The 26,185-nt window shown below is 40.6% G+C and overlaps 1 pseudogene; it reads left to right on the top strand.

The window, feature by feature from the left end:
* Positions 1 to 26,185, top strand: part of LOC118242747 — a 69,673-nt pseudogene that overhangs the window by 5,404 nt on the left and 38,084 nt on the right.

Here is a 26,185-nt window from a genome sequence, read left to right as displayed (position 1 = left end):
GTGTGTAAATTTCATACTAAAATTAAAATAGTTACTAACAGATATGGTGACTGTGAATTCTATGCCTATGCATAAGGTGACAGGTAGCCTAGTTTGTTGAGTCCCAAGACTGACTGGGTACTTCTGGTGAGTGACTTGACTGCAAACTGGAGGACTTTTAGTACAACTGGTCAATATAGTACTGTTGTGCTACTGTGCTCTTGAAAAAGCACTAATATTCTATTGGCCAAAGCTCTTAAGCCTTATTGCTCCAGACATTGATACCTTATACTGTTTTTCTCCAACTTGAACATTAGGCAGAAAAGGTCAAAATCCTGTTGTGTAAATTGACAGTATAGTGTGACTTAATAATAAAGGAGCAGGAAAGGGGAAACCTTTAATGATGATGGTAATAAACATTGACAGCTCTTGTCCAGAGTAAAATAGTGCTTTGTTTCTATCGAAGAAATATTTATATTAATGCATTAGGCCAGAGTCTAAGGATACCACTGAGTAATACAATGAAGAACATTACACATTTTTGCTGACTAAGGATCAAATGGTTTTAAAGAGTCTATGTATGAAAACAGGAATTGGATGTTCATGGGACTGTCTGGGTACTAGTAGAGAGAAGAGTCTTGAGGCAGGTTTTCTCTTGAGGGGCAGTGGTTCAAGTTGTACTTGAATCACAAAGGATGAAATATACAATTTGAGGTATTTTTATTTATAGAACATATTAGTCAATCTTATTTTAAATAGGCAGCAAATATGAGTTGACTATGGTACATTAATAAAACATTAAAAAAAAGAAATTATAAATGGCTTAAAGATATATTTTAGAACAGGGTAAGACACAGGCATCATAGCCAACAATGTTCAATGCATCAAAAAGAAGATCTCTGTCATTTATGGTGTATAGCCTGTAGGCAAGTTAGTGTGGCTGGAAATGAGGTTTTGCACTGGCACTTTACTGATACTGCTATAATCAGGACACATGGCACATTACAAAAAAAATCCATTTTGAAGTCAAATATAGATCTTTGGCAACTCTGAGCACTCTGTTTAAAATACCTAAACAGTGACATTCATGTGAAACATCACTGCAGCTTCAAGAGTCTTCTATGATAGGGTCTGGAGAAGAAAAAACTATCATTAAATTAATAATTTATGGGTTTCCCATTTTTATTAACACTAAATAAACATGACAATAAGTAGGATAAATTACTTGTTATTAACTACATATACATTTAAAAAATCTGGAACACATCTTTGCTGTTTCTGGAAATATACAATGGCGGAATAACATGAAACATAGGCTATATGAAAACACATGAAACTTGTGTTTTGTTATTTTTATTAGATTTTACTAGTGATCTCAGAAGTTTTAATCATTAGCTATTAGTTTTGAGTTTAGACATGTTGAACAATAGTCTGAGGCTGCACTGAGCACTAACCACTTTAAGCGTTGTACTATATGGTTACTGTATGGCAGAACAGGAAAGTTTACCCTCACCCATGTTGCAACTGGAATGTCTCCCTTTGGCCATGCCGCCATCCCATGTATGTGTTATCTAAAGAGGGTAGTTGCTTATCACTCCTCCTTGAAACCAGTGTAAAACTATAGAGAAATTTAATACAAAATTCAGTTAAAATAAATGTGTTAGTAGATAATTAACTAGATCAACTATATACTTGATCACTTATGCAAATTAATGGTGGTGTAATTATTAACTGAATCAAATCAAGCAGCCTCAAGCAAAAGCAGTTTATGTAGACCTAGACCTAATTATGGAGTGATAGGAATGAATGAAATGTAAACTATTTAACAATTAAATTTGTGCTCAAAAAACAAAAAAAAAAAATTAGCTTGTTGTGTATTTAATAGTGTCATGGTCTGCCCTCTCGCATCACGGAATTGTTCAGTTTTGTCTTTGCTTCTGTTATGCGGTTGTGTTCCTTGTGCCTCACATTCTCCATCTTCTGGGCTTAGGAACGTGTCATCTTGTTTTGAAATATATGTTGGCTGAGACCCATCAGGCTGCAAATGAAAAAAAGTTGCAAATACACATATTATATTTGTCAAAATCACAACATATGCGCTACATTTTGGCAATTTCAGAAAGCATATGCAATTAGATATTTAGACAGTTATACTGGATTTTGTACAGTTATTTAAGTCTGCATTCTGTACAAGTAACGGTAAATACACAAGAATGCAGAGCATGAATAGGTCACTTGTTCATTCTGTATCATATAGCATACCTGTTATAAAACCATGGTAATTGCAAAGATAACGTGGTAATGTGTATCACGATTGGTCTTTGGAGCACAATAGGGGTAGAAGTGGTTAATAGTTGCAGATGTATTAGCATATATAATATTATTTCCCATTGCTCTGGGCAATGCCACCTTTGGCCACCAGAGGTCGATCTCACCCAAGTTCTTATTCCCCTTCCCCAGTGTGTCTTCTCCTCGTCTTTTCCATGTTTTGTCATTATTCTGTGTGTAATTCCCAATTACACTTTGTTTTAAAATCTTGCCTCTATTTTGTATTAATCTATTCTGGGGTTTTCATGTGTTTTTTTGTATAGAGGTTTTGACCATTGCTTTGTTATTTGTTGTTGGATTTTTTTGGTTGCCTGTTTAAGCTCACTTTTGACCTACACTTTTACCCTGCACTATCCCAGCATTTGTGCTCTGGATCTAATGTCTCCCTTATCAACATTAAATATTGTAATTGGTCCTCAAACTCCTGTCTGATCTTGTGAGTGTTGCAATCTCAAGCACAGGCTCTACTGATCATTACTGTTTATACTGATAAATACTCAAGTCCTGGATTTTCAAAATAATTAATCCAATATTTAGTCTTAGGAGGAAAGCAAGAATGTGGTTGGAATTAAATATTAAGTTAATTAAAGTTAATTAAAATATATTTTTAAAAGGTATTTATAAGTAATTAAAAGTAACCATTTATTAATATTTATCAGACAATATAATGAAGATATAATTGTAATACAATTTTATTATTGTAAGAAATGCACTGCAATATACCTAATCAACAATTGTTTAAACATTTATAACGCATTGAGAATAACAGCAGCAGCAGCAACAACAATAATAATAATAATGATAATAAAGTTTTATTTATAGTGAACTTTTTTCCAAAAGTGATGAGTTAAAATTCATGTTATTGACATCTGATAGTAGGAATTTTATGCATTAGATTTTATTATTAGAGATATAAGAGTAAATAGTGTATAAAACTCTAAACTGTAAGCCATATTTATACAATATCAAGAGTACATACATTAAAATTGAAGGTTCAGTTAGGTGTTATTAAGCTCATTTGTCAGTCACCATACATCAAGATTTTTTTGCTAATGACAACTTACTAAAAGACAATATTAGCTTCATTGCTAAAAGGCTAAAGGATATTAACTTCATTGCTATTAGCTTCATTGCTAATAGGCTAAAAGGTTATGCTCGGGAAAATACTGTAATATTGTAAACACTGTAATACTGCAACGAAATAGTATGCTTTCTCTTATGCTCTACTTACGATTTGTAGCAGGAAATATTATGAATTTTTTTCCAGCAGGAAGCCTTTGTGATGGCAACATAGTAAAGTTCTTTATTTGCTTTCTCATGTCTTTGCACAAATACATGTGTTCATTCCCTTTGCAAACTAACACAAAATAAGTAAGCCTTTAGCTACCACACAATGCACATTTGTCACAATGCGAATAGGTCTCTCTGCTGAAAATGTAGACAGCTCACTTGTCTTGTTTGTTCACACACTTAGTGAGCGTGAGCATGAGCAAGGAATAGGAACCTGCTGCGCTCTAGCTAGATCTGGAGCGCTTGCTTGTGACACAGGCTAAACAGCTGCAATCATGGATATTTTTAGTGGATACTTTGATCAATACTTTTGGACATCATGGAAAGGTAGAGACTTACTATAGGTGAAGTTTATGTGGAGTTGTTTGGGTGCAATTATGACCTGGAAGCTGAGATTGATGGTTCAGTGATGTCCAGCATGGTCTACAATGTTTCCATTTTGTGGTGTTTCCTGATGAAAAAAAAACTGTAGTGCATCCTACTAGAAATTTCATGTCTAAATGAATGTTTCTTTACAGTATTACATTATTACAGTATTTTCCCCAGTATAAAATGTTAGCCTATTATCAACAAAGCTAATAACAATGAAGTTAATATTGTTTAGCCTTTTAGCAATTAAGCTATTAACAATGAAGGCACTATTGTCCTTTAGCAAATATTGTTGTGATGTTTTGGCAAAAAAAAAAACTTGCACACTCTTGATGACAGATGACTTTGTGTACATTTGGAGAGTTCTTTAGGCACTTTGCAAATGTTTAGGACACCTAGTGGAAAAGATTGCGTCGCTCCTGAATACTTATATTTATATGCTCCAAATTGTTGACAAGACCCTGGTGAATTAGGTCATGTAGAGCATGACTGAAATTTCATCTCCATCATCCACTTACAGATTTTAAACCCTCAAAATAAAGGTGTTTTTGTTTGTTTGTTTGTTTGTTTGTTTGTTTGTTTGTTTTTTAAATTTTCTTTTTATTAGATAAGCTTATATGGTACCTAAATGGTTGGAAAAAAGTCTGGATGTGAATAAATGTCTTGGCCCAAGTGTCTACTTCAATTTGAATCCTGAATGATCATGGTGCTACATGTACAATTTCAGATAACTAGTGCTAAATAACAAGTACAAGAAGTACAAATCATTTAAAAATGAACTTAAAATTGGATTTGTGCACAGATTTTAACCAGAATGTTCACTATACATTACAATAGACTTTCAGTGACAAACTCTACACATAAATTGAACGAACATCTTTTTTTCCCCTATTTAAAATGTATAATTTTTATTGGTGCTACAAATAAATAGATAAATAATCTTCACTTTTCACTGATGCAAAAGGGGTAAGCTAACTTCCCGGAGAGAGGGGAGGGGAGGCTAGTTTTTAAATATTTAATTCTTTCCTTTTTTATCTGACAAAAAACACCTGGGTCATTGTCTATAATACTTATTGACAAACTAAACCAGACTTTCAGCATTACTTACTACCCCTCACTGTGCTGCAGGAGGGGTCACGATTAAAGTTACATGCATCTTTCTTTCCGCTTGTTAATGCATCTCACCATCTCAGGTTCCCCTTGTGGTATACTTTGCATTGGCAGTTGTTGCTGACTGGGATGCAGTTACAAGCAGCTGCTTCTCTTCCTTTGCCCAGCAGAGGGAAGTAAAAGTGGATCCAAAGCATGTGCTGGTGACAGGGGGCAGCAGTCTGGTGGGGAAGGCCATCGAGTGAATAGTGATGGAGGAAGGGGGTGCTAGAGAAGGATATTAGGGACACTGACATTAGGCTAAAAGGTTCTGCTGGAGAAAATACTGTAATTCTGTAACTGCTGTAATACTGTAAAGAAATAGTATGCTTTCTCATTTATGCTTAGAATTTGTAGCAGGATTATGAATGCGAATGGAAACATCCAGTGATTTGCAATGTAAACATTGTCGCTAGTCCATGCTAGAATTCACTGAACCAGGAGGTTAACAACACTTTTCATTTTAGTTAAAACAATCAGTTTAGGTTCACAAACTGATTTCCATGAGACAGAATACATTTTAGAGTTTATGATGACAATTTTCTAAATTAACACAGTACAAGAAACAAAAAGTAGTTAGTGAATAGGCTACCAAACGTTTACAGTCAATTGTCCAAATGTCTTGGCTAGAACTAGAAGTTCTAATTTCATACACAGATGTTTTTTTAAAACAACAATGATTGCATATAGTTTGTTAACCCATAAGATAAATTGAATGGTTGACATCCTGGAGTCTCATCTGGGTGAGAAAGAGAAAGTTATGAAAACATATTTAGAAAGTATCATGTAGAGTCAGCATTAATTTTATTTTGGAAATGTTTCTTAAAAAAATGTGCAGCTTTAAAGATTTGTTTTAGGACTCAAATAATATATTAGCATCAATGGTGACACCAAGGTCTTTTTTGTAACTTTAGTTGCACATAAACAAATAAAAAACATAGGGTTTAGGTTACAAATGAGCAATATTATTTTAGAATATCACATTTTCTGTTATTGTTGTTTTAAATGGAGAATGATAAGGGGCTTTTTACTCTAAATAGATGATGCACTGTAAGGGGAGAATGATAGAATCTTTGCTAAGATTCTTTTGGAAACCATACTGAAACAGTGCTTGTTATTCCTTAAAAAAGCAGAACTGTTGCGGGATGGTTTATTTTAAGATCAAAACTGGGGTAATCGGAGAGATCCAGGGATGCAGATGCTTTTTTCTTAAGGAGTGCCTAACAATTACTTGGGAGCTGCTGGTGAACTGGAGCTGGAGCTGTTGGTGAATTGTGATTCATATGATTTCTAATTTCTCCTAATAAAACTAGAGTAATCTGAGATCTATGAATGTCCTGGTTATTGGTTAATTTAGATACTGTATGAAAGAAGAATTTTATATAGTTGTATTTTCATATTAAAAAGCAAGTAGCTCTAGTTATAATGACACCTAATAAAACCTTTGTTAAAAATAGTTTGTGCAGACAAAACTTCATCGTACCAAAAACTGATTGACAAAAACGTCTTGGCCCCGCTGACACAGGTCTTCAGATTGCAGTATTCTCCTTTTTGGAGCAGTTGTCTTGAACTGTCTTAAAACTGATGTCACATTCACTTCCCACAACAATGAACTGGAATCTAATTTCCAATTAGAGTCATCCCTAACTAAGTGTTAATGGAATTAATTTTAGTCTAAATACATTGACATTATATTGTGTCTATTGACTGGCTTGTCGTGTGTGTCCCTGTGATGAAAACTGGAGGTTTTCTCAGAGCGTTACACTGCTGCCTCTTGTTTTAGAAACGTGGCTGAGACAAGGGCTATTTTCGACAAGCATCATCCCACGCATGTAATCCATCTTCTTCTGGCACTTGAGACATAACCTGGATTTCTGGGTAACACACTGGATACATAAACAGACACGTATATATGCATGTTTTTTTAGTGTGTTTTGACTGCATTTTAATTTTTCAGAGAGAAAATGTTTCAGAGACAATGATAATGTGCTGCACACAGCTCATGAATTTGGTGTGGTCAAAGTCATCTCCTGTCTGTCCACGTGCATCTTCCCAGACAAAACCACCTACCCCATTGATGAGACTATGGTAAACACCCTCAACATTGTCCTCAACATCCTGACCTTGTGTGGGAATGTTCACCTAGCAAACACACAAAAAGGTAACACATTAAGTAACACATAATACACCCAACTGTTCATCATTCTCCCTCAGATCCACAGTGATCCTCCCCATGGGTCTAATTCCGGTTAGGCTTATGCTAAATGGATTGGTTGATGTCCACATCAGGTGAGTAGTTGTATACAGACACTCTTGTTGCCCTATGATCAGTAGTTACTAGTTACTAGTTTGTTTATAGCAGGGCTGTCAACCTGTTATCTGAAGGAATCCAGAATGATACTTCCTACAATCAATCCTTATACAACACATTTTTATTATGATTGCAAATGCAATTATGCTACTACTATTAATCCAATGTATACTGGGATATGTTGCAGTCAGGAAAGCACTAAACTCTACAGTGATAATGTGCTGTATTGTAATGTGTTTGGGGAACAGAGATGTCTTGGAGGTACACTGCTATAATCCTCTATAATCCTCACAAATATATTCAGTTCCCATGACAACTTCAACATAGAAGATGGCCATGTTCTGCCAGCACTTGTCCACAAGGCCTATAAAGCAAAACATAGGGAATACACACACAGCCACCCTCTCGACACACTCTGTACTTTCAATTTGTAGAGAGGAACATTACCACTCTCTAATGTTTCCCAGGTTTGTCAGGTTTTGTGCTTCAGAGCAAGTCCAAAACAAAGGAGTATGCATGAAGCAAAATGGCTAAAAATGGCTAAAAATTTAAATAGTTTTCCACCACTTACTTTCATTTTGGAAAGTAGCAGTAGGTATTATTGTGACAGTAGTAACGGCACAGAGGAAGCAAGAAAGCAAAGGAAGCAAAGTCGAGCTAAAGAGCTCTTTATTTTCTATGATCTAAAAAAATCAACTCTCAAAATCCACAAAAAAACAAGTATCCTAAATCCAAGGATCTTGGTTAGCGATGCACGGGATGAGTATTCCATTTGGCATAGTCAGCTAATGTGCAGCGCCTACTCCAGAGACCTGTAGGTTTAAATAACAAAGATAAGTATGAACAGGTGTACTTGATTAAAAACTCCTGTGATTGGAAACAAGGTAGGGGTGTAGGATGGTCCCTGTCTAAAGTGGGTGTGTCCCTTCTGGCGGATGACTGGCCAACCGTGACAATTACACTAAAAATAGCTAAGAAAGCTTTTGAAACCCTTTATTCTGGTTGTCTTCTTGTCATGGAATGCTCCTCCCCTCACAAGTCATGTGGTATGGCCCGCCATATGCAAGGAGGATTCATGAATACTGATTTGTAACTACACCCCCCAGGATTGCACACACCTGCACAGGGTTTACTGTTGAATGTTTGTCTGTCTATTTAAACCCATGTCAGTGTGTGCACCCTCGTTGGTCATAGTTGCTACTTTGTGTAACTGCCGATATTTGTAAATGACGCTGCCGCCGTAACATCTGTTTGTGTTATCACCATTTCATGTGTATGTGTTAGTCGTCAAATGTTCAACGTGTTATCATGTTCATCGTAGATGTTGTATGTGAGTGCCACCTTTTGTCATCTATGTTTAATGTTTATAAACGTCTTACACCATCGAGGAAGTCTGTGTATCCTGCTCCGTGCCCTGCGGCTCTTAGTAGAGGCGCTTAGATAAAAACATAGATACCTCACTTGCCATATTTTGGCAGCCATTGTATGAGTTACAATATTGTGTTGATACTGCATAGGTAGAAGGTTTTGGGTACCGCAGGTACTATACTGGCTATACTGGCCAAGGTTTGTCATACTCCACCCAGCTGTATAGTTTAATGTTTATGAGGAATTTTCAAAATATTTAAGGGTATAAATATTTCTTACTCTTTCACATTTATCTAATTATCAAAACTTGATATTCTGATGTTTAGTTCTAAGGTAAAACAATATTCACTTTGCACTTTTCCAGGTGGTCTTCATTCCTTCATTCTAGTGTCACAGCATGGCCCCTTCCTCATATTTTCCTCAAGACAGAAAATAGTTTCAATGCTTGTCTTCCATGAGACCTGAAGCATGGTATTTCAAGCGGAGCCGTACTTGAGGTTCAAAGTACTTGAGGTATGGATTGGGCTTTGACCATTGACTTCATGTATGAATGGGCTGGTCCATTTTTGGCTTTGCAAGCAAGAATCAAGGTTTTAAATCTGATGCGGGCAGCAACTGGAAGCTAATAGGATATACATATTACAGTCAGGTTTTAATTTATCACTGCTGGCACACCTAATGTACTCTAAACTCAGCTGTCTGACTGCACCCAGGGTCCTTTACCTTGTGTACATTATTTGTACAAATAGTCTGGTTTTGACCAAAGGAACTTTCTGTATGACATTATTAATGCTCTTGAAAACTTACACCAAGTCACTGTATTTATTGTTGTTTAGTTCAAAAGGGCACACCTGAAAAAAATCTCTGTGCCAAGTCTTTTTTTTTCCCATTCAGGCTGAGCAAATGCTGGATTACTATTGCATGACAAACAAACACAGCTACAAATCCCCCCCCTGCCCTGACTTCAAACACACCTCCATTCTTCTTCTGCCTGCATAAACAAAACCACATACAAGATAAACAAGTTCTCAGGTCAATATTATCAAAGGAGTGAGGAGGCCATCCTCATTTTTCAGGAATGTTTCTAATCCACAGATATTCAGTTTGTCAGCAGGGCAGCAGACTTGGAAATTGATGCATATAGATACTGTGACTGATTACATCAGTATGTGCACTGACAACATTGTCACACAAATCCTCATCAAATCCCAAACCTGAAACCCTGGGTAAACCGCAGATGTCAAGCTGAGATCTTTAAGTCCAGTCTACAACTCTGTTAACCTGGTGGCATTCTGGAAAGCCAGGTACATTTACATTTACATTTATGGCATTTAGCAGATGTTCTTATCCAGAGCAACTTGAAAAGTTCTTTGATGTTTACTCATAAAATATATCCTAGTACAGAACAGTAGGTTAGAATCAGACATACCAATGAACTAGAATACTGTAGAATACAGGGATTAATGCTGATACCTAGAAGTACAAAATACATAAGGTCTTTCTTAAACAATGATACGTGCTATAAACAATAAGAGCTAGAGTTTGTTAAACAACATAAACGATACTCTACAATAAGACGAGCCATACTTGAGGTTCAAAGTACTTGAGATACAGATCAGGCTTTGACCATTGACTTCATGTATGAAGGGGCTTTTCCATTTTTGGCTTTGTAGGCAAGCATCAAGGTTTTACATCTGATGCGTGCAGCTACAGAGACCCAATGAAGGGAGCACAGCAGTGGAGTAACATGTTTGAACTTCGGAGGATTAAAGACCAGTCATGTTGCTGCATTCTGGACAAGTTGTAGAGGTTTGATGGCTCTTAGAGGAAGACCAGCAAGTAGCGAGTTGCACTAGTCTAGCTTTGAGATCACAAGAGATTGTAGTCAATCTAACTGTTCTGCACACAGGCCCACCATTGTTGGAGCATGGTTGCTCACCCAGTAGGCAGTTGGTGTCATCACCTAGCTGACCTAAGTTTAAGCCCACCTTACATATAGAAACAAGTCAAGGAAATTGAGACACGTGAAAAACCATAGTTTGAGCTGAGAGGAGATGCGAGGGGATGCCGTCCCCCAGTAAAGAGACACAAAAGCATCCCCATTGTAAAACTGCTGTCTCCTCTTTTCATACATTTTTATATGATATCAGATGCCTAGTGTTGGTATTGTAATATATCCCTCCTGTCCTAGTTACTGCATCATGCAGTTTTCATGCAGTTTTCCACCAACCCAAACAGTTTCTCCCTCTTTCATCAAAATCAAACCTGTGTGGGAATAGACCAGAAACAGAAGTAGAGTAGTTGGCAACAGAAGTAGAGATGTTTGCCATTGATCTAGTGTTGATCCGATTTCTTTAACAGTTAAATCAATTAATAAAATATTTTTTTTAATTTAAACTTGGCTGAAATTGTGAGCAAGCAGATGTTAGTAAAACCACTTGACAGCAACATAATCAACAGCTAATGTGCCCTTTCATTATAACCAACATAAATAAAGAACTTAAGAAAAGACGAAGAGTACGAGGAAACATGGGACAAGGGCTAGGGTACACAAACAACTAATAAACACAAACAGCAGCTAGAAGGAAACACACCCAGGGTTGAATAAACAAAGGCTAGACTTAACATACAGGCTGGGATAAATAAACACAACTCTACACACATGGAATACATACAGAGGTTAGACTTGGATAAACAATGAACCTACATACATACAATGAACAGCAGAGAGACAGGGGATCAGACAGGGTTTAGACATATCACCAAATCAACTGCAAACCAAACACAGGTGAAAGTAATGACAGGTGTGGAAAAACAGACAAGGGGGCAGAAAAAACTAAGCCAAGGAACGGAACAAAGAAGCAAAGGAAAACAGACACGACAAGGAAACTATGGAAACAGAGATGCCAGGAGGGTGGCCATTCATGACAGTTGCCTTATAAAAAAATTAGGCTGCCCATTTCTCTCCCCTTATCCTACTATGGAAGACCTGTACACTAATTTCAAATAGTAAGTTTAAAATGATTAAAATGTTTAAAATGCTAAAACTCACCTTTATTACACCTTACATTCTTTTCAGTACACTCACCTACTTTTCAAGCAAATATACTGTGATAACAGCAAGACTGAGGCTTGGTTTAAATATTAAAAAGATTAAGTGTTTTTATCTGATGAGGGCAGTTTTGCTGGTCTGTCAGGTCTTGCATGGTTGTTAGGAGTCCTGATTTCTCTGTAACTTTGAATTATAATCTGAACTTTAGTTCTGAAAACTCCACTTGTTTTTCCACAAAAGATTCCTCATGAAAGATTGTCTTACATCTAATCTAAGAAAATCTGAAAAATTAGTAACTTGTACTTAATTACAGTTTTGATTGGAAATTAAATTAAATGAGGGTGGTTTATGACATTTGTACAGCACTGTGTGCTTATGTAAGGTAAAGGGAGACTAACCAGTGAAAATGTTATTGATTTTTTGCCATGTTTGTATAAGTAAACAGATGTAGCTAAGCCTGCTATTTCTTTAAGAGCCAGTGTGAATGTATTTGGTATATCTATTGTTAGAGTTCTACATGCAGGAGTAGGTTGTAACAATTAAGCAAAAGAAAGAAAAACACTGGCCATACCATTCCATATGTTTCTAAAAGAGGTTTATTGAAATAAAAGAATAATCCAGAACAATGTCTCTCACTGTGTGTGTGTGTGTGTGTGTATTCGTAATCGGAGTTACAATGGTGACAAATGAATGTTGGTAATCCTGGAGTGCAGGCTTGGTGGACCCAGAGACTGCATAGGGCATATTTCACCCACCCTTTGGTTTTGAACTGCCAAATGGCTCCATACAAACAACACAAAAGTTTTCATCATTGGTCAGGGGGGTCTCAGAATCCTCAGCATTAGCTTTCAACTTTTTCTTGGTGGGCTTTCTCTTGGCTTTATTCTTTCCTAACATAGTCTTGCCAAGTGAGCAGTATTGGGGCTCAAACCCAAGACCCTAGTGCTGAGAGGAAAATGTGCTAACCATCAAGTCTACATGGCCACAGCCAGCTTTTGTTAGTTGGTTGCTAAACCTGTCCCTCTATAGAGTCATAGTTAACATGTATACTTAAGTCCTTGTGTTTGTCGGTGTTTGACCTTGTGCATGCTACTGTTCAGCTGTCCCATTGTGTTCTGAGTCCATTCTATTGCCTTTTGTCTTGTTTTTGCTTAGTATTGTTCGTGTTTTGGTTCCAGTTCAGTTACTTATCAAAATAAATATCTGTGTCTGTTTTAAATGATGGCTTGTCTCTGCATCCTGCCTCACCTCCCGTCGCACAGAAACAGCAACCACTGAGGGATCCCATGAGCTAAATCAAGAGGGAAGGAAGCGTCCCAACCTAACCCGTGTGGAGGAAACCTTCATCCTGGACAAAATTAGCAGTACCCATTTCTCTAATTAACTGCTACATTCCTGCAATTTCACCCATCTTCCCTATAACAAGAATATGATTTAAGGATGATTTCACTTTAGTTTCATGATTTCTTCATTTCCTGGAAATAAAAATACAAATGGAAATGAGTTAATTTTGTCATTTTTCTTTAGTACGATAAAATTTTTATGACACCCACAGCACCTAAAAATGAGATACTTTCTAACATCATCTTGTAACAATGATTTATTTTATTACGAAAAGGGTATTCAAACCCCTTAGTCAGTCTTATCCCTAATGGGTTGATAATAATAATAATAATAATAATAATAATTTATATAGTGCCTTGATGTTGATGTTTAATAATTGTCATTTACAAACTGTTGAATTCTTTGTAATTGAATTCCCATGTTGATTTAACTGCCAGATCGACATTCTCTTTGGGGGCTGAGCCGCCCTAAGGGTGAAACTTTGGACTCACCCAAAGGGTTTGTAACCAGCCAAAACATAATGTAATGAACTGTGCTCAAACAGGGTGTGACCATAGGCTTAGCAGGACTGCTGAAGCTCAGAACAAACACAGAAAGCACTAACAAAAAGTCACCACTTTGTTTCTAGCTCTTAATGACTCAGTAACACTGGTAGGTATTATTACGTATAATTGAAAACAGGGTGCCATGTATTGTTTTAAGGGTTGGCACCAGTCATGCAATTGTCATGCAAATAATACATGCAGTAAAATATTTTTTAAATGTTAATATAACATTGCTGAACACAGAAACAGGTGCTCTGCAAATTTAGCTAAAAGATGAGGAAAATGTAATTATTTGCTGATTAATAGCATTATTCACTCCTCTCCAAATGTCTTCCTAATGCTGAGATTTGTTATTCATGCTCACATTTTCACACAAGGATTCCTTTCCATACCACTGTAGCCATTTTTCTTCTCATAGTTTGTCTTTCCATTGTGTTCAGTGTGAACCCGCATCATTGAGAAATACAGAATCAACACATTTCACCCCTCCCCTAACTTGCCTGTTGTCATTCACAGTTTGTCATTCACTCCTGGCACACCTAAAAGTGATGCAGGCGGCTCAGAGAAAGGCGGCTCTATCACGAGTGGGTGTCCCCTTCCTGCTGGCAGGCTGGCTGGCCTCCTGTGACAGAACCCCCCCTCCAAAGACCCCGCTAGCCTCCTGACACGCGGCCAGCCTGGTTTTCACAGAGCAGGCTTCCCCGGGTTCTGAAGTCTCTTCCCACTCTGACGTGAATCTAGCAGTGCCCTAAACCTGTACACTGGCCCTCCTTCAGTGTCGATGGGGGGAGGTGGAGGATGGGCACCGAGCATGGCCGTACTGTGTGTGTATGGCAGCCTGGAGTTGCTACCCTGGAAAGGGACAGCGTCAGGAACCACGCTGTCATTGGGGAATGTCTCCCCCCCCGCATGTTGCTAAGAGTTTGCCAGACTACCCTAAGGGAGGCAGAGATCCTGACTCACTTCCTCCTGTTGAGAGGTCTCCCGGACTTCCGGTTCCTAGCCCGCCTTATGTTGGGTAGGCACTGGGCATTGCCGTGTAGTATGTTTATGTTTGTACACGGCAGCCTGGGGTTCGCTGTCCTGGGATGGATGCGTCGGGAGGTGTGCCCCTTGACAGGGGGTTCTGTCACGGGACACTCCCTCCCACGGGTCATGTGGTATGGCCTGCTGCATACATTGTTTGTGGCCATGCCTTTTGTGATTATGCGCAGCTGCACGGGTTTAATGTCGTGTCTATTTAAATCTCAGCTAGTGTGTGTATGGTGTTGGTCATTGTTAGTCTGCTGTTATATGTTAAACACGTATGTAGTCATTGTTAAGTGTTATTGTGTAATGTGTTGTGTTGACTATGGAAGTCATGTCTTTTGTTAGTATTGTGTATCAGTGCCACCAATGTTGCTTGTGTCTTTCATTAATAAATGTTTCATCATATCGAGGGATTCTGTGCATCCTGCTCCACGCCCATTGGCACTCAGGCCAGCAGATTCAATTCAGTACATTGTTCCCAATCTCCTCACAAATGCCCAGTACATCAAGTTCCCTGCTGCCCCTAAGTCAACAAGGGCTGAGATGGATAAGATACATCCCTGGTGTTTTAACCTGGACCTCACACATCGAGAGCGCACGAGAACCAAAATAACTGGCAGTAACGGCTTGTAGCATAGCCATGCAAACAAGCAGCCTCCAAATTTGGCATGTCTTGTAGGTGCTATACTAGCAAGCAATACACAGCAACCAAGGCTCTACTTAAGGCTCTGCCCAGCGCAAGGCGGTCTAGGGGGAAACCCCCACCGCTCCGCTTGACATCACGGTCTTCGAGGACGATGAGCCCCCAGCACCGAAGGCTCCACCTAAGGCTCAGCTCAGAGCTAGGCTCTCTGGAGCCAGCAAGCAGCAGACAACTCCATCTCCTCCCCCCAGGGTGAGGACCACCAAAGCGCAAACACCTACGCCTAAGCCTCGGGGAAGTAAAAAAGCAGCGGCACTGGGGTCTGCTCCGCCAGCAGACAACACAACTTGTGTGCCTACCCAAGCACATGCGCCCTCCACAAACATCTTGGTGTGTGTGTGTGTGTGTGTGTGTGTGTGTGTGTGTGTGTGTGTGTGTGTGTGTGTGTGCGTGTGTGTGTGTTCATCCGTCTTGCCACGCCCTTTTGTGTCATTCACCTGTTCTGTATTATGTGTAATCCTCTTGTGTGTATATATGTCTCTTGTGTATGTGTTGTTGGTGTTTGAAAGGTGTTTAGTGAGGCGTGTGGTGTTAGATGTGTCGTCTATGTGTTAAATAAAAATGTATATTTGAACATACCCCTTCTCCGCATCCTGCTAGCCTCAAATCATCACAGACAGTTAATTCCCCGTTGCCCTTAATTGGCGTTCTCTTACACCCCATTTGCCAGGGATTAGCATGTAGCTCTGGCAATGTGCTAGGTTTTATCTATTGATTCATAACTAAAAGGGAGGGTCTCAGGGTGACCACAGTCCTGAAGGCTTTCTGAGATACTCCATTCCACCCACATCATCATCATATGAAGTGGCTGCATAACAGCATCACCATCTCAGATTACCAGAAGAATCTATGACCAGGGCTTCCAGTCTCTGCACCTTGATATGCAGAATGCTAAAGGAAAGTTTGAGTAAATACATTTTATGCCAAGATTTAAAAATAGGATCTTGGATTGATGCTGGAAGGCTGTTCCATAACTGTTGGGGCTTTATAGAAGTAGGCTGTATTCTTACAAATTTTGGGGGATTAAGAGCATCCCCACATTTTGACAGTGTATTTTGCCATTTTCATTCCAAGACTTTCATTTCACTTGACTCATTTGAGATTACGTGCATGATTGTTGTACCTAGGTGTCACGCAACCCCAGCCCATGACTACAACTCCTGTCTTCCCCGACACAATCGGGGTACAACAATCAGATCCTCATCACCGGTTTACTAGTTTCACCTGTATCACATCTTTGTTATATTATTTAGCCTCTCCTGTTCCATTCTTTCTTTGCAAAGTATTATCATTTTTCTTTCGTGAATGCTGAACACATCCCACTGTGCATGTCCAATATATTTCTGGCTACTACCCTCACCTGTTTTTGTTTTTGTTTATTGCTTTTTTTGCTACAAATAAAACCCATCCGGTCGGTCTCAGATGTCACAGAATACTTCGCCCCTCGTACAAACGGCAGAGCCGGATGCGTTGCTCAATGCAGTTGCTACCCAAGCAAGGATGCTAAGGCAACATCAGCAGATATTCGAAGGCTTCATGCACTCGCTAGATCTGCAAACGGAACAACAGAGGCAGATGACAGAACTCAGCAGGAACTTGAGTCATGTTTGCTCTCATTTACAAGCTCTAGACATGACACCCCAATCCTTCGTATGTTATGCCCAACAACTGGCTACTCCTGTTACCTGCCCATTATATCTGGTCAGTAAGCCTGATAAATATGATGGTACACCTGATGGGTGCAGAGGGTTTGTATTAAAATGTGAACTATATTTCACTAGTACCCTGCCTCGCATGGATCAGGCCAAGATAACCTTTTTTATATCCAGCCTTACCTATGCAGCTCTGGAGTGGGCCACAGCAATATGGGAAGGGATTCAGGGGTTGTGAGGGAAAATGCTTAATGGTTACTTAAAGGAGGACTAAGGAATATATGACCTTTATGTCACCTTTGCCCTCATCTCGACCAGTCTGCAAGAAAGGCTAATAGAGAAGTGATGGAGTATGACATTTATCGTTTAACTGTTGCTGGGCAGGGGTGCAGCAACAGGGAGTAACAACTTGTTTTTAGCAGGAAAGAATGTTCAAGTACGATTGAGAGGCCTGGCACCTGGAATCACGAGATTAGCTCATGAGAGAACAACGGGGAATGGTGGGGGTATATATGAACTCATGTTAGAGAGAAGTTTGAGGCCTCTCTCCCTTGATGCATAAGGGACAGAACCAATAAAGCTCACTCATCTGCACATCTGGCTCGAGTCCTATTGATTTTTCCTCCACAGGGGTCTACGTATGAACACTTCCTACCACAATTCCACTCAGTCTTTGATAATCCATGAAAACACAACTTACTCCCTCACCTCTGTAAGTGTAACTGGTCGGTCGCGGAGTACGCTTGCGAATTCCGCACCATGGCAGTGGGTAGCGGTTGGAATGAGGCTGCTCTGCTTGTAACGTTTTGTAACAGGCTAAACACAAATGTATTGCAGGAACTGGCATGCAAGGATGAGAATCTCGATCTGGACCAGCTAGTTACCCTGGCCATCAGGTTGAATCATTTACTCCAGGAGTGGAGACCTCACAGAACCAGCAGAGGTTATCCAGCACCCCGGGTTAACACTGAGTCATACAGAGAGTCTTCAGAGGAGCCTATGCAGTGCAATTCTGCACATCTGACTCCTGAGGAGAGACTCAGATGCATTCAAAATGGTCTTTGCCTGTACTGTGGTGAGATAGGACATGTAATTCGTGAATGCCGGGTATGACCCCGTTCTACGGCAACTAACGGAGAACGTGGAAAACCCACTTTACAAGCTAATGAGGTGAGTCGTCCAATGAAAAAGTTGGTATCGAGTTCGTCCACTATCCCAGTCTCCATCTTCTCTCTGTCTTCTCCATTTGTGTTTTCAGCATTAGTAGACTCCTGGGCAGAGGGCAATTTTATCCACAATCACCTCATTTAAGACCTGGGGATTCCCGTGGTGCCCCTTTCCAGACCATTCTGAGTAACTGCCCTATACGGTGTTTCAATAGGCGTTGGATCCATAAGGCACAGAACAAAGCCCATCCCTCTTGCTACAAGTGCTCTCCATTCAGAATGCTTATCTTTTCTGGTTATCAAGTCCTCTGAAGTACCTATAGTCCTGGGCCTATCCTGGTTGAAATGCCACAATCCACATATCTCTGGGGTGGATCAGGAGATAATTTCCTGGTCACCATGCTGAATCCAAAATTGTCTTAGTCTTTCAAAGTCTCGGATCCATGCCACGGCTATCGACAGCCCAGAGTGTGAGGACACAAATTGGTTTCCCCAAGAGTACCAGGATCTCATGTTGGTGTTCAGCAAAGAAAGAGCTACTCAACTCACCCCTCACCGATCGTATGACTGCGGCATAGACCTAATAGAAGGAGCAACACTGCCCAAAGCATGTGTTTACCCACTTACTCAGGAGGAGGAGAGGGCAATGGAGACCTATATAAATGAGGCTTTGAAATGGGGCTTTATACAACCTTCCACTCTCCCATTGCTTCTTGTTTCTTTTTCATGAAAAAAAGGACAGAGGTCTGCGACTGTGCATTGACTATCGGAGCCTCAAACAAATCTCCCAAAGGTACACTTACCCTTTACCTCTAGTTCTGGTGGCACTGGAACAACTTAGAGATGCACGATACTTTACAAAATTGGATTTAAGAAGTGCCTACAACTTGATCAGGATCAAGAGGATAGATGAGTGGAAGATGGCCTTCATCCCCACAAGGGGGCATTATGAACACAGAGTTATGACGTATAGCCTCAGCACCGCTCCTTCTGTGTTTCAGGCATTCATTAATGATGTCCTATGCGAGTATATCACAAAGTTTGTGATTGCCTATATGGATGATAGATCTTGTATCCCACATCAAGCATATATGTTTAATATTACAGTGTTTACTTGACCACCAGCTGTGTGTTAAAGGTGAGAAATGCATCATCAATCAATCTCATTTCTAAGGTATGAGATTAGTCATAGCAGTATAACGATGGACAATAGGAGACAATAGAAGATTGAGGCTATTCTCCAGTGGCCAATAACCATGACTATAAAGAAGTTGCAGAGCTTCCTAGGTTTCACCAACCTCTATCATCACTTCATCAGAAACTTCAGTAGAGTGGCTACCCTTCTTACTGCTCTGCTCAAAGGGGCTTCTACTAAATTACGTTGGACTCCCGAAGTAGAACAATGCTTCAGCCAACACCTGAAGGCCTTCACTAGACCGCCTGTTCTTAAGCACCCTGATTCCTCAGCTCCCTTCATAGTAGAAGTAGACGCATCTGAGGTCATTGAGGGGTGGTGCTGTCTCACAGAGCCAAGGATTCCAAGTTACATCCAGTAGCTATTTACTCACACAAACTAACACCAGCAGAGTGTAACTACAGCATCAGAGAAAAGGAGCTCTTAGCAGTAACACTAACTCTGGAGGAGTGGACACACTGGCTTGAAGGAGCTAACCCTCCTTTCCTAGTTCTCACTGACCATAAAATCTTAGAATACATGCGCAGTGTCTCAATTCTCATCAAACCCACTGGTCTATTTTTTTTTTCTCATGGTTTTACTTTTAAATTGCTTACTATCCAGGCTCTTGCAATACTAAGGCTGCTGCCCTATCACATATGCATCTAGGGGAAATGGAGTACCTTAAGATGCCTAACACCATTGTTCCTACACAAATTAAAGTCACACTCATCTCTAGTGACTGGACATCCCGGAGAGACCCACACACTGCAACTACTTTTAAACCGGTAGTGGTGGGAGTTGCTAGCCAAAGATGTTCATAGGTACATTTTGTCTTGCTCCATTTGGTCGCAGTGCAAGATCCCCAAAACTCTCTGTGCAGTTAACCTCATGCCACTCCCAGTGCCTGAACGACCTTCAACACACATAGTGAATGACTTCATTACTGACCTGCCTGAATCTTTCGGTCACACCACCATTTTTACAGTAATTGATCGGTTTTCGTGGGCAATTCGCTTTATTCCCTTTTCCTGTCTGCCCACAGCTTTCCAAACTGCACAAGCCCTCTTTAATCATGTTTTCCACAACTTCGGCATCCCAGAGGATAGCTTATCGGATTGAGGCAACCAGTTTACGTTGCAGGTCTGGTATGCATTTTTCAAGTACTTGGGAGTGACCATGAGTCTTATCTGGCTCATCACCCTCAATCTAATGGCCAATGTGAGAGAATGAATACCCCATGGATACCAGCTAAATGTGCAGTGTCAGAAAGTTCTTATTGTAATCTAATGTTCTAATCTACCAATTCTGGAAGATTGGTTCTCATAAGCAGAGTATAGTGCACAGACTGGCAGTTTGGCCTTGACTTTCTTTGTTCAGTATAATACCAGCAAGTCCAATGGTCAGATGAAGAAAACAGCAAGCAATGCTTAGCTCCTCCGATACCATGTTGATTTCACCACCATGTCTTTCCAAACAGGTAAACATCTGCAATCCCAATAAATACTTGAGATACTCACAGTACCTCAGATTCTCACAATACTCAGGCTCACACCTGTTGTGGTCTTTCTTCAGGAGATGTGCAATTGGTTTGCACCCAACCATTATGGAGCCAGGAAATGAGGATTCTACCAATCCACTACCAGAGAGTACAGGAGACAAAACAAGGTTGAAAGATGCAATGCCTGTGATCTTCAGAAACACTAAATGTCCTTCTACACACTGTAATTAAAAAGGTTAAAGTAACCAGATTTGTTTACAAGCCTATTTCTGAACCAGCTGAGCTGAATGTCTTTTTGCACCAACATCTACCATCACAACTACTGAATAATAATCTTCAGTAAGGTTACAGGAGAAAGATGTGCATTTGGGTTATAATCCTAACAGTTAAACTATGCTTTTCCTATAGATATTCTGATTATTATTCATTTGTTGGGGTTTAATATTACAGGTTATTTGTGATATTTAATGTAATCTTATTTGAAACATTTTTTTTAAATTTCATCTGTTCATTGTTATATTTTTACTATTTTTTCATATTAATCAAAAAATAACAAATTTCTCATGAGTGAACAAAATGTTAGGCTTTGAGATAAGGTTAAACATACTGGTGCTATTGCTTCAAAAGTGAACCAGGCCAAAACAACAAACAAGGCCCACACTAATGAAAGAAATACACATTAAATGAAGCTAAAAACAAAAGAAACATACAAAAGACTACCCTCACTAATTAACAGAGGCAAAACCCCACACCCAACAAAAATGGCAGCCTATTCTTACCACCAGTATCCAACACCAAAATTCCATACACAAAACAATACACTAATGCACAACAGCAATCCAAGCAGAAGGGATGAAGCTACAATGCAAGGTCCAAAACACACACACATCCACATGTCCACCTTTCCGTAACATAAGAGGCTTCATTCAGAGCCATATCATCATCTGGTCTGATCCAGGTTTCATTTAAGCAAAGCATGCCGGATCATATGTTATTGGGGAATTCATATATGTACAAAAGGCAAAAGGCTAAAGGTCAAAATTGTTTATTTGCTTAAACATATGAATTTAATTGAACTATTTTAATCATTAAGTTAATTTTCAAGATTGCACAAGTATTTAGCAGGCCTTTAAAACAACTGTACATTTTACAATAGATTAAGGGCTCTGATCTACCATTCATAATAGATGCAATGAACACCACTCTGTACTCATCAACAAAATTGTGACATACCTTGCCTTTGCACTTGTTCATTTCTCAAGCATTTTATCAATCAAAGTTGACCATGTCAATTTTTGTTCAGCTGAGGTGGTTGCCAATAGGGTTAAGCATTCATTGCTCATACTCAAATGAAGGTATGTTTTGATAAGTTTTAGTTTGCTGAAGGATCTTTCTGCAGAGGTAACTGTCAGTGGCATCGTCAGAAACGATTGGGCTAAGCTCCGTTTAAACAAGTCCATGAAATTTGAGAACAATCAAATTTCCAGATTTTCCTGCAGTATGGAATTTAACTTGGAAATATTTGGTATAGTCATGCCAACAAAGCTATCTTGATTGGGTTCTTGATAGATAGATAGATAGATAGATAGATAGACAGACAGACAGACGGGCAGAAATACATGCATGCATGAGGGACCCTGGAATATCAGTACTCCACCGCTATCAACAAATTTGAGTGACATAAGAGAAGTGAAAGTTTACTATAACTTTCAATGTCCATGGACTCCCAGATCTACAGCATTACCCAAGATGCGAAGTAGTTAATAAAATGCCTGACTATACAGTTTACTAACTAGAAACTGCTAATATATCTAACACATCATCTTTAACTGCTAATCTTACAGAACATCACTGTATTGATAAGGTAATTTGTGCAACAGCAATAAGTTGTGCTAAATAAAACCTAGACTGGCAAAAGTGTCCAAGGCAGCATGCTGTAATAAACTAGTAAATTTGACATTGCATTTATAAGGTGTTGTTATGTAAGGGATTTTATTAATTTATTATTTTATGAATTTACCCTTGGTTTCAAACTCTATGCTGTTTGTGTATAAGCTTAAAAAGTTAACAAGCACCATGCCGGGTATCTGAATATCCTTTCTGTCCATGTAAGGGTTGGCACCAGGCTGAGGCCCCCTCTGGCCACCAGAGGGAGGCCTCAAGTCAACCACACTACTAATCAGGCTTGATAACAGCTGGGCTAGATCTATAAAAGCCCAGTGACCCAGTCATTCAGTGCTGAGTCTTTGCCAAAGTTCAGAGTTGAGTGCCTAGTCAGTAACTTTGGGTATTGAGGTCTGTGAGCCCTCGTACTACACCTCATTTCTGCCCTGTGAGGCTGTTTGTCTTTTTACATGTCCCCTCTCCAGTTTTCTTTCTCAAGTCTGTCGCTCTCATGAGGCTTCCCTTAGCTATTAAAGTTCCTCCCTGTTTTCTGGTTTTGTTTGGGAAGTTTTAGTTTGGTTTTCCCCAATGCATTGGGGTTGCTCTTCTTCTCATGGTGTCCTTTGATCTCCTTTTTTCCACGCTTGGTGTGGTGTTTAGTTTTTCCTCTTGTTTTACCTGAGCCAAGATCTAACTGTTCTGCACATGGGCCCAGTCTCATTAGAGCGTGGTAGAGGGTTCCTCCTTCAATGCTCACTGGCGTTCATGCAGCAGCCCTCTCAGTTCCCCATTGAGCAAGCTAAAGTGGCATACATCATCTCCTTTCTGACTGGGCAGGCTCTGGCATGGGCCACCCAAGTCTGGGAGCACCAAACAGATGTATGTTCCACTGTGGCAGAGTTTGCTGTTGCCCTTAAGTGGATTTTTCACCATCCAGTCACTGGAGGGGAGATGGCTGATTATACCATCGTATTTCGCACTATGGTGGCCGAGAGTGGATGGAACCCCACAGCACTGATGGCTGCTTTCCACCATGGCCTCAGCGAGGAGCTTAAAGATGAACTGGTCCACCAAAATACTCCTGCCTCTCTCTAGTATTGTGAATTGACAATCACGTATGGGAGAGGCACAGAGCATGGGGACCAGAGATCAGTTGAGGCTCTCAAGGAGCTCCGTATACCCTTAGCCTTGTTCATGTGCCTTATGAGCAGAGGAAGTCCTGATCCCAGCCAATGCAACTTGGACACACCCACCTTTCCTAACGTGAGCACGACGCTTAGATGCGGGAAGGGAGGTGTCAGTACTGTGGAAGCTCAGGTCATCTCCGCCCAGCTTGTTCTGAGCTCCGGTGGAAAAAACAAAATCAAGCAGGGAAGGGAGGACCCCTGACTGGCTCAACCAGTCCTCCCCGAGCTCAAGGGTTGTTCCTAAGTACCACAATTGCTTGGGGAAAGTCTGAAACACATCTTCAGGCATTCATGGACTCGGGAGCGGTGGGCAATTTTCTCGACGCTGGGTTAGCCAACAAGTTAGCCCTGCCGCTGGTCCCACTGGACGAACCCTTACCTATTGCCGCTATTGATGTTTGGTCGCTTGAGCCAGGGGTTGTTAGCCATCAGACTCATCCAGTCGTGTTGTGAGTCGGCCCATGCACTAAACAGATTTTGCTGTATATTATCCATGCTCCAGACTTGCAATTGATTTTGGGGTACCCCTGGTTTCAGCGACATAATCCCCATGTGGACTGGCTGACCTTGTCAGTGCTGTCTTGGGGTTTGACATGTTGGACCTCCTGTTTGCAGCTACCCAAGCCTCGGTCTGGGTCTGGCCATGGTCCTGGCAGTCCAGACCTGTCTTTAGTCCCCCAGGAATACTGGGATCTTGGGGAAGCATTTAGCAAACAGAAGGCCCAACTATTGCCTCCCAGCCATATGACATGGTCATAAACCTCCTCTCGGGCTCCAGTCCCCCTAGTGGCCACCTACTCTCCCTTTCAGGGCCCGAACGTCAGGCAATGGATGAGTATATACAAGAGTCCATGGCCCTATGGTTCATCTGGCTGTCTACTTCCCCAGCTGGCGCAGGGTTCTTCTTTGTTAGGAAGAAAGACAGTGGGCTACACCCCTGTATAGACTACTGGGGGCCTTAACAAAATAAACATCAAGGACTGATATCCATTGCCCCTCATGACATCAGCATTTGAGATACTGCAGCAGGCCTCCGTTTTTACTAAACTGGACCTGCGTAGTGCCTACAACTTGGTGAGAATCCGGGAGGGAGGCGAGTGGAAGATGGCATTCATCACCCCCTCTGGGCACTACGAATACCTCATCATGCCATTTGGGTTGATGAATGCACCTGCCATCTTCCAACAATGAGGTCTTAAGGGAAGCCCTTGACAGGCACAGATTCTTCTACTTAGATGACATATTGATATGTCATGCATACAACCAAACGGTAGACAAACATGTTACCAATGTTAGGCGGGTCCTCTAGCTTCTACTTGAGAACCCCCTATTTGTCAAGCTGGAGAAGTCCACATTCCATGCACAAATCATCTCCTTTTTGGGATTTATTATCTCCTACAATGCGTTATGCATGGACCCGGCCAAGATGTGGGCTGTAGAGAACTGGCCTAGACCCACCTCGGTGCATCTGGTCTAACGCTTCCTGGGCTTTACAAATTTTTATCACAGGTTCATTAAGAACTTTAGCACAGTCGCAGCCCCACTGATCAAATTGACCAGTAAGGCGTCAGATCAGTTCTGCTGGTCCACCAAGGCCCAGCAGGCATTTGATGAACTGAAACGCCTTCTGATCAAGGCCCATATTCTTCAGCTCCCTGAGGCCGAGCTTCTGTTTGTCATTGAGGTGGACGCATCTGAGCTTGGCATTGGTGTAGTTCTGTCCCAATGGTCTGGATAGGACAAGAAACTGCATCCCTATGCCTACTTCTCTCAACTTCTGTCCCCAGCAGAACGGAACTATGATGTGGGGGACCATGAATTACTGGCGGTCAAGCTTGCACTCGAGGAGTAGAGACACTGACTGGAGGGAGTAAAACACCCCTTCCTGGTCTGGACAGACCACAAAAACTTGGCCTACATACGGCAGGCCAAGCGACTTAATCCATGCCAGGTCATATGGGGACTGTTCTTTGCCCGGTTGGATTTTACCTTATCATACCAGCTGGGCACTAAGAACATTAAATCCAATGCCCTCTCCCACCAGTCGGAATCCTGGCCGCCTTCTGCTCCACCCTTGATTGTTATCCCCAGGGCCCACGTCATAGCACCAATCCAGTGGGGGGTTGAAAGGGCAGTACGTCAGGCTCTCCTTGC

This window comes from Electrophorus electricus, chromosome 16 (genome assembly GCF_013358815.1).
Source record: "Electrophorus electricus isolate fEleEle1 chromosome 16, fEleEle1.pri, whole genome shotgun sequence".
NCBI classification, from domain to species: Eukaryota; Metazoa; Chordata; class Actinopteri; order Gymnotiformes; family Gymnotidae; genus Electrophorus; species Electrophorus electricus.
This window is presented reverse-complemented; position numbering and strand designations above follow the sequence as displayed.